Here is a 7304-nt window from a genome sequence, read left to right as displayed (position 1 = left end):
AACATGCTCTGTTGATGAGAAATATATTATTAGTAGCCTGAGCAGGACAAAGCAAAATTAAGCACAGGTTCTTGCAGCTTTTCTGCTGTTTCATTAACCCAACTTTTCCTAATAAATCCCATTCCTCAGTATCAGCAGTTGTGATTACAAGGAGTTAAATTCTGCCTGCTTGAGCCCAGCTGATGCAATTACTTCAAAGAGAGATGCAAAAGAAGAGTCCCTCTCTGGGATGGGAGGTTTGGAAACTAAGGTGCAAAGAAGTGCCTGGCATTTCAGTGAAAATTTTCAGAGTTTGAGAATTAGTTTCCTTAGTAGCAGTCCTCTTGATGGCAATGTAACAGCACCACAAGTCAGTGAGTGTGCAGGGATTTCGCCTACCTGTCAGAGTCTGCAGCTTCTTTTTTAAAGCACATAGCCATCAGATAAGCCTTGCTCTAGGAGGAAAAGCACTGCTGAAGAATCATAGAATTGTTAGGTGGAAAAGACCTTTTAAGATCATCAAATCCAACCATTAACCTCACTGTACCAAGCCCACTGCTAAACCATGTCCCTAAGCATCATATCTACAAAACCTTTAAACACATTCAGTGATGGTGATTCAACCAGTTCCGTGGGCAGCCTGTTCCAGGGCTTGACAACCTTTTCAGTGGATAAATTTTTCCTACTATCCAATGTAAACCTCCCCTGGCACAAATTAAGGCCATTTCCTCTTGTCCTGTTGCTTGTTACTTGTGAGAAGAGACCAACTCCCACCTCCCTACAACTTCCTTTCAAGGAGTTGTAGAGGGTGATGAGGTCTCCCTCAGCCTCCCTTCCTCCAGGCTACACAACCCCAGTTCCCTCACCTGTTCTCATAAGATGTGTGCTCTACGCCCTTCACCAGCTGTCCTCCTCTGGACCCACTCCAGCACCTCGATGTCTTTCTTGTGGTGAGGGCCCCAGAACTGAACATGTACTCGAAGTGCAGCCTCACCAGTGCTGAATACAGGGGGACAATCACTTCCCCAGTCCTTCTGCGTGTGCTATTTCTGATACAGGCCAGGATGACATTGGCCTTCTTTGCCACCTGGGCACACTGCTGGCTCATGTTCAGCCAGACGTTGATCAGCACCCCCAGGTCCCTTTTCACCGGGCAGCTTTCCAGCCACTCCTCCCCAAGCCTGTAGTGTTGCTTGGGGTTGTTGGGACCCAAGTGCAGGAGCTGACACTTGGCCTCGTTGAAGTTCATACAAATGGCCTCAGTCCATTAATCCAGCCTGTCCAGATCCCTCTGAGGAGCCTTCCTACCCTCAATCTGATCAACACTTCTGCCCAACTTGGTGTCATCTGCAAACTTCCTGAGGGTGCACTCTATCTCCTCCTTAAGATCATGGATAAAGATGTTAAAGAGAACCAGCCCAAATACTGAGTCCTGGAGAATAGCCCTTGTGGCTGCCCACCAACTGGATTCATCTCCATTCACCACCGTTCCTTGGGCATATGAATGGACATCAGAGCAAAAATCTGCATCTGTTAAGGAAGAAGTCACCACTGAACCATCAGAAGATACCTGCCAGAGATGTAGTTCTGCTGCTACCCACACTGCCAAATTTATGAAGCACAAGCTTGAGGATGGCTGCTTTTGTAAAAGACTCTTGAAGTTGACACACACTGAGAATACTTACTTCCTAAGTGAAATGCTATGTTAATTTTTACCTTATTAAAACATGGTTTAGTGACAGCACTTGACTGAAAATTGTATTCTTAGAATTGTCTTACAAGTTCACAATCTTCCCTTGAAAATTGTTCAGAGTAGTCAGTTTTGGTTTCAGTCAGATGGAAAATTAAATCAGCAATGTATCTAAGTTGAAAACACAACCTTCCTGTCTTTAAATAAAATGTCTCCAATATTTTAACTGCAGTCCATAGGGAATTTGCTGAACAAAAGAAGGAAAAATGTCACTTCCTATTGGTCATACTTCATGAGTTCATTGTGCTTTCCCGCTTGGACACTCTGTGTGTAGGTAGAGTGAAGTAGTATGAAACACTTGAAAAAAAGTGGCATGACTTGTCATTTCCTACTGATACAAAGCCGAATCAAGCATGGGAAAACTTTAAGGGGAAGAAGGGGGCTTGCTCAGATGACTAAGGCGGAATGCCGTGCTCCTGGAGAAACCTCGGCAGTGATTAGCGCCCTGTGGGCGGAAGGAAGAGAGGCTGAGGAGATGGATGGGGACCTGAGGTCACCCTGGCACTGGGAAGCTGCATGAACCGCCCGGCGCAGCCCAGGAGCCTGGCTGCGTGCCTACTGGGACTTGACTCTCCCTCATTCCAGCAGAAAGTCATCATAACCTCTGCCACTGCACACTCCTGATTAATAGTTTTGGCCTGGGAAACCCCCGTGGCTTTGTCCTGGGAGTGGGAGAAGGCAGGTTTTCCTTTTGCCATCCCTGGGTGTAGGCGTGGGACAGCTCTGGTCAGGAGCTGGCTCCTGACTCAAGGGGGCAGGTGCCACCCTTTTCCTGGTCAGAAAGAAAGGGGGCTCATCCCAACAATGACCCTTGCTGACAGCCCAGACTAGTAAAAAAATGGCTCCTCTTCCTCTTGTTGACTCTCAGAAGAAGCTATCCTTCAATTGCAGAGAGCACAGGGAGAGCAGGGCTGAGGGCAGGGTCTCTTGGGGGTTGCTCCTTCCCCAGCACATGGCCCTGCTCTGGTTGTTTCCCCAAAACACTGAGCCCTGGTGAAACTCCCTTCTGAAGAGTCTGGGGCCCACAGGCCATCTGGTCTCCAGCTGATCTATTTTTGAAAGTTATCTATCTGCCCAGCAGTTAATGTTTAGACTCATTAACATTTGTGTATTTTCTTTCCTCATTCTTCCCTGTAAGCCTCCATGGGGTTTTAGTCTTGAAGTTGATATCATAAAACCTGGGAGTTAGTCTTTCCACCAGACTTTCACTTTGCTCAAGCCTAGGTAAAACTAGCAGGTACTAGGTGTGGCCACAGCAGAACAGAAAGGGTGGGGTTGGAAGGCACCTCTGAAGGGCACCTGGTCCAGCTCCCCTGCTCAGGTAAGGCCACCTTATGGCAGGTTGCCCAGGACCATGCCAGGCAGCTTTTAAGTGTCTCCAGGGACAGAGACTCCACAACCTCACAGGGCAACTTGTGCTAGTGCTTGGTGACCGTCATAGTGGAGAAGTATTTCTTGATGTTCAAAAGAAACCTCCTGTGTTTCATTTTGTGCCCATTGCCTCTGGTCCTTCTACTGAGCACCACAGATCCTTTCCCTGTTGTTTTGTTCACTTCATGCATGCAGGTATTCCATCTGATAGCCCTGCTTTGGGATTCCCAGCTGAAAACAAGGGTGTTCATTCCTGGTGATGAAGCAACAGAAGTGGCAGCAGCACAGCAGGAAGCAGTCTGTAACACACAGGTTACTCCTCTCCTTGGAGCAAAAACTCCAAAATACCTCACTATTCCCAGCTCCCAGTTTGCCCATCTACTTTTACAACTCTGGAGTAAAAAAATTCTTTTCCTTAACGTGAAGATCAGCACTTTATTTTTCTGTTACCTTTGCACAGTTGCCTGTAAATAACTTAACAGACCTGATTCCCTCTTGATTTGCCTCCCTGCCTGCTGCCACATGCTGCAGGCAGACAAAAATTTCCATGGGTGCCCAAGAAGAGCCTGCTTCCCAATATGGAGCACATCACAGCCTCTGGGAATGTATTTTAAGAAAAAAAAAAAAAAGTTTAATAATGCATGCCTCAAACATGGTTACAAAGCCCTGTCATGAACACCAGCACCAGGAGTAACTTTGTAGGGCAGGGAAAGCAGATTTTGCTCCAGACTGAAAGGTCAAGCTCTGCTCGGGAGCTGTTCCTGTGACCAAATTGTTTATACTCTGAATTTGAGTTGCTATTTTATTCTTTTTGCATAAACTTTCCAAGTCTAATTGGGGAAAGCTATCAATTAGTGGTTCATCTTGTTCCCGAATGTTCACTGCTCACAGCAGTCCGAACGTCAGAATGAAAACAAACAAGGAAAAACCCAAGAAATATTGAATTATTTTGATTTCTCTGAAACAACACAAAAGCGTACAGCATAGAAAATTAATGGGGAGCATTCTTACCTGACCCAAACCCACACAAATCAGGATTTTCTGGGAAAACACAGCATATGCCTGTTAAAGAGAAACAATTTGCCTGCTTTACTGGGACAGGAGCAATGGTAAGAAGCAAGGGGATTCGTCTGGTTAGTAGTGGGATGCATAAACCAAACAAACAAGAAGCAGAAATGCTGTAGCTGGGATCTACTTTGTTTCCTGGCTAAGGGCACAAATATCATTGATGGAGGTGCTGTAGGGCAGCAGCAACGCTACGGGGAGGACATCTGGGGCTAGCAGCAGGTGGAAGTTTCAGTAGTAAAATCCCCGCGACTGCCCAGAAGAGCAGCCTAAGAGGAAACTATTACAAAGCAGAGCCTGCAAGTTCTTTGGCTGTAACTGTTAGATTCATGCTACTTGCAGGGCTCAGGGAATGATGTGCATTTAAAAATTAGATGATCCAGCGTGAGCACCTAAATTTGCTGGAAGGCAATATGCAATGCTGGTGTGGCTCTTTTAACTCTCTGTTTCCTGCCTTTAAAATAACCCCGAGTTTACCACCAGGAATCCCTGGGAGAGGCTGCAGGAAGCAGTAAATAAAACCTTCTGAAACCCACACCTTTTATTGGCAGTCACTCAGGTGTGGTGCCTGATGCTTGTGTGACAGTGCAGCCAAAAATTCCCAGCATCACCCCAGCGGTTTCACCGGAGGCACCTGTGATCAGTGGGGCAGTGTGCTGGGGCTCGGGACAGCCAGAGGGAGGGGGTGGCAGGGAAGGAAGGTTTGGGCAGGGCTGGGGAGAGCTGTTGAGAGGGCAGAGCCTGGAGCAACTTGGGAAATCAAAACCTGGGAAAGCAAAACTGTACGCATGCAAGCAAGGAGCAAAGGAATTAAACCAGGGGTGGAAACCAACTCGCTGGCTTCATCTACACACGGGAAAACCTAGGGGATAAATGACCACAAATGGGATTTTTTTGCAAGGTGTGTGACTGAGCAATGGAGGATTCGAGCATGGGCAAAGGCAGGGGATTTCTTGCTGTCCATGATGTCTGCAGTGGGTTTTCTTGGGTTTCCAAAGCCCACTCACACCCTGTGAAGCAAAATGAGGTCATTCTCCAGTGAGCTTTGGAGCGAGCCCTGCAAAGTGTCTCTGAGTGGCAGCGCTGTTGTCCTCAGGGGAGACGCGCGTTCGTTCAGGTGACAGAAAGCCAGATTCCATCTCAGGAGCATGAAAGCAACACAGGGTCCTTGCCAAGGAGAACAGCTCATTCCGGCTATGTTTCCAGCATGCAGAGCCCTACACCAGCATGCCATACTGCCCAGGCCTGTGCCCAAAATATCCTGTCTGCTGGTGTGCCTCACCCCATGGTTTCAGCAGTGCTGATGGTCCTTCAGTATTAGGACTGACTTGTTTTCTCATGTTCTCATTTCTGGAAGAAAAAAACCCAACCCAGTCCCAGCATGTAGTCGGCCCAGCACAGTGGTAGAAAACTCCTTTTTGAGCACTTTAGAAAATGGCAGGACTTGTGACTTCTTGTGGAGAAAGAGACAAAACCCAGCTTGATGTTACAAACAGCTCTGGTGACACCCTGTTTACCACCTGGGCAGGCATCAGACACCAGGGACATCCCTTCAGAGGCACAGGGCACCCGAGAAATACGCACTTGGGGTGGAGTGTGCGTTAGTAACTGTCCAGTAACAGTCCCTGCTGCTGAGTAATTATGACTGTAGAGGTGGCTGGTGAGCTGGCCACAGGGTGAGCACTGACCCACCCCTGTACAGCTCTGCAGGCTCTCTTTTAAGACTGTTGCATTTTTAAGACTGTATCTTTAAGACCTCAAGGCATGATGGTAATGCCCATAACTCTTCTCCTGGGGTAGCAAGAGCTTGAAAGTATCAGCCAAAGCTCACACCTTCTTCGTGCAGTAGAGTCGACCAGCTGGGAGACAAAAATCCATGGGAAACTTTGGTAGATCCAGTAACAACAGAGCTGTCTGTTGTTTTTCTTCTGAAAAATCAGGACGCTGAGAAACATGATCTAGTTTTAAAGCTGGATCTAGTTCAGAACCAGGCCCCCCACTCCAAGCGCATGGTAGGACCAACAGCCCTCAAGAAATCCTCCCAGCCTAAATTGTTTAATGAGCCCATGACCAGATCTAACCACACCTGGAAACCAGCCTTCAGAGCTGCAACAATCCCACTTTCCAGCCTTTTGGTTGTGTTGCAACAATCTATCCACAGCAAAAATTTTAAATGGAGTTTCAAAAAAAAAAAATCCCTCATCAGGAAATAGGTGAAATGTTCGTTTCTGAATGAGGCCGCAGGGCATTGCTGAGGGAGGGAGAAGCAGGAAGAAGCAGAGCTGCAAACTCACAACGGACCACTGTGCTGGACACAGCTGGGGCTGAATACTTCAGCTGCAGGAGCTGTCGCTTGGGTGGGAGAGAAGCAGAGGTGGTGTGAAACGTCACACCACTGACACAGCTCTGCCCCCAGAGCCTTCCACCGGAACATGATTGGCAGCTGTATGCTGATTATCAGAGAAAAATAATCCCCCCACAACAATTTTTAACTGCAACATTTGAAGTACTCTGCTGAGAGCTGTTCTCACAAACACAACCCTTGGAATAAAGCAGTAATTACTTTTTCTTTTTCCTTGAGGAAGTGCCAGATTTCCTAATTTTGCTGTAAACTTCCTCGTTCTCAATACAGCCCCGCTGTGACTGCTGTAGGGCCCACACTCGCCAGGCCATGGGATGCGACATGCTCAGCCCTCAGCACGGGTGGGCAGAGGGGTTTGGCTGAGGCACAGTCACCCCCACAGCACACGAGCACAGCTAGAGCTGGGTGGCAAGGAGGGGACAGCCCACAGGTGCCCCGGGCCACCACTGCCCTGTCACCCAGTGCCCCGAGATGGTGGGTGAGGACAGGACTAGACAGAGAAAAGGCACGAGCTCATGCTCTTGGTGACTCACACACCAACAACAGCCAGGAAGGTGGATGCAGTTCACTGCATCTTCCTCCAAAAACCAACATGCCAGAGCGCACGGGTTTGGGAGGTCATTGGCAGCTGGGCAATTCTGCTGTCTGCTGACAGGGAGACCTTGCCACTGGTGGTGGCAGGTATCCTCTTCTTTCTGGATCCCTCACGCCAGACCTTTGCAAGGCTCCCATGGCTATCAGTGCTGAGCAGGAACAAGAGCTGCACCCCGGCAGGAC

This window comes from Merops nubicus, unplaced genomic scaffold (genome assembly GCF_000691845.1).
Source record: "Merops nubicus isolate BGI_N331 unplaced genomic scaffold, ASM69184v1 scaffold18940, whole genome shotgun sequence".
NCBI classification, from domain to species: Eukaryota; Metazoa; Chordata; class Aves; order Coraciiformes; family Meropidae; genus Merops; species Merops nubicus.
Note: the sequence above shows the minus strand (reverse complement) of the source record.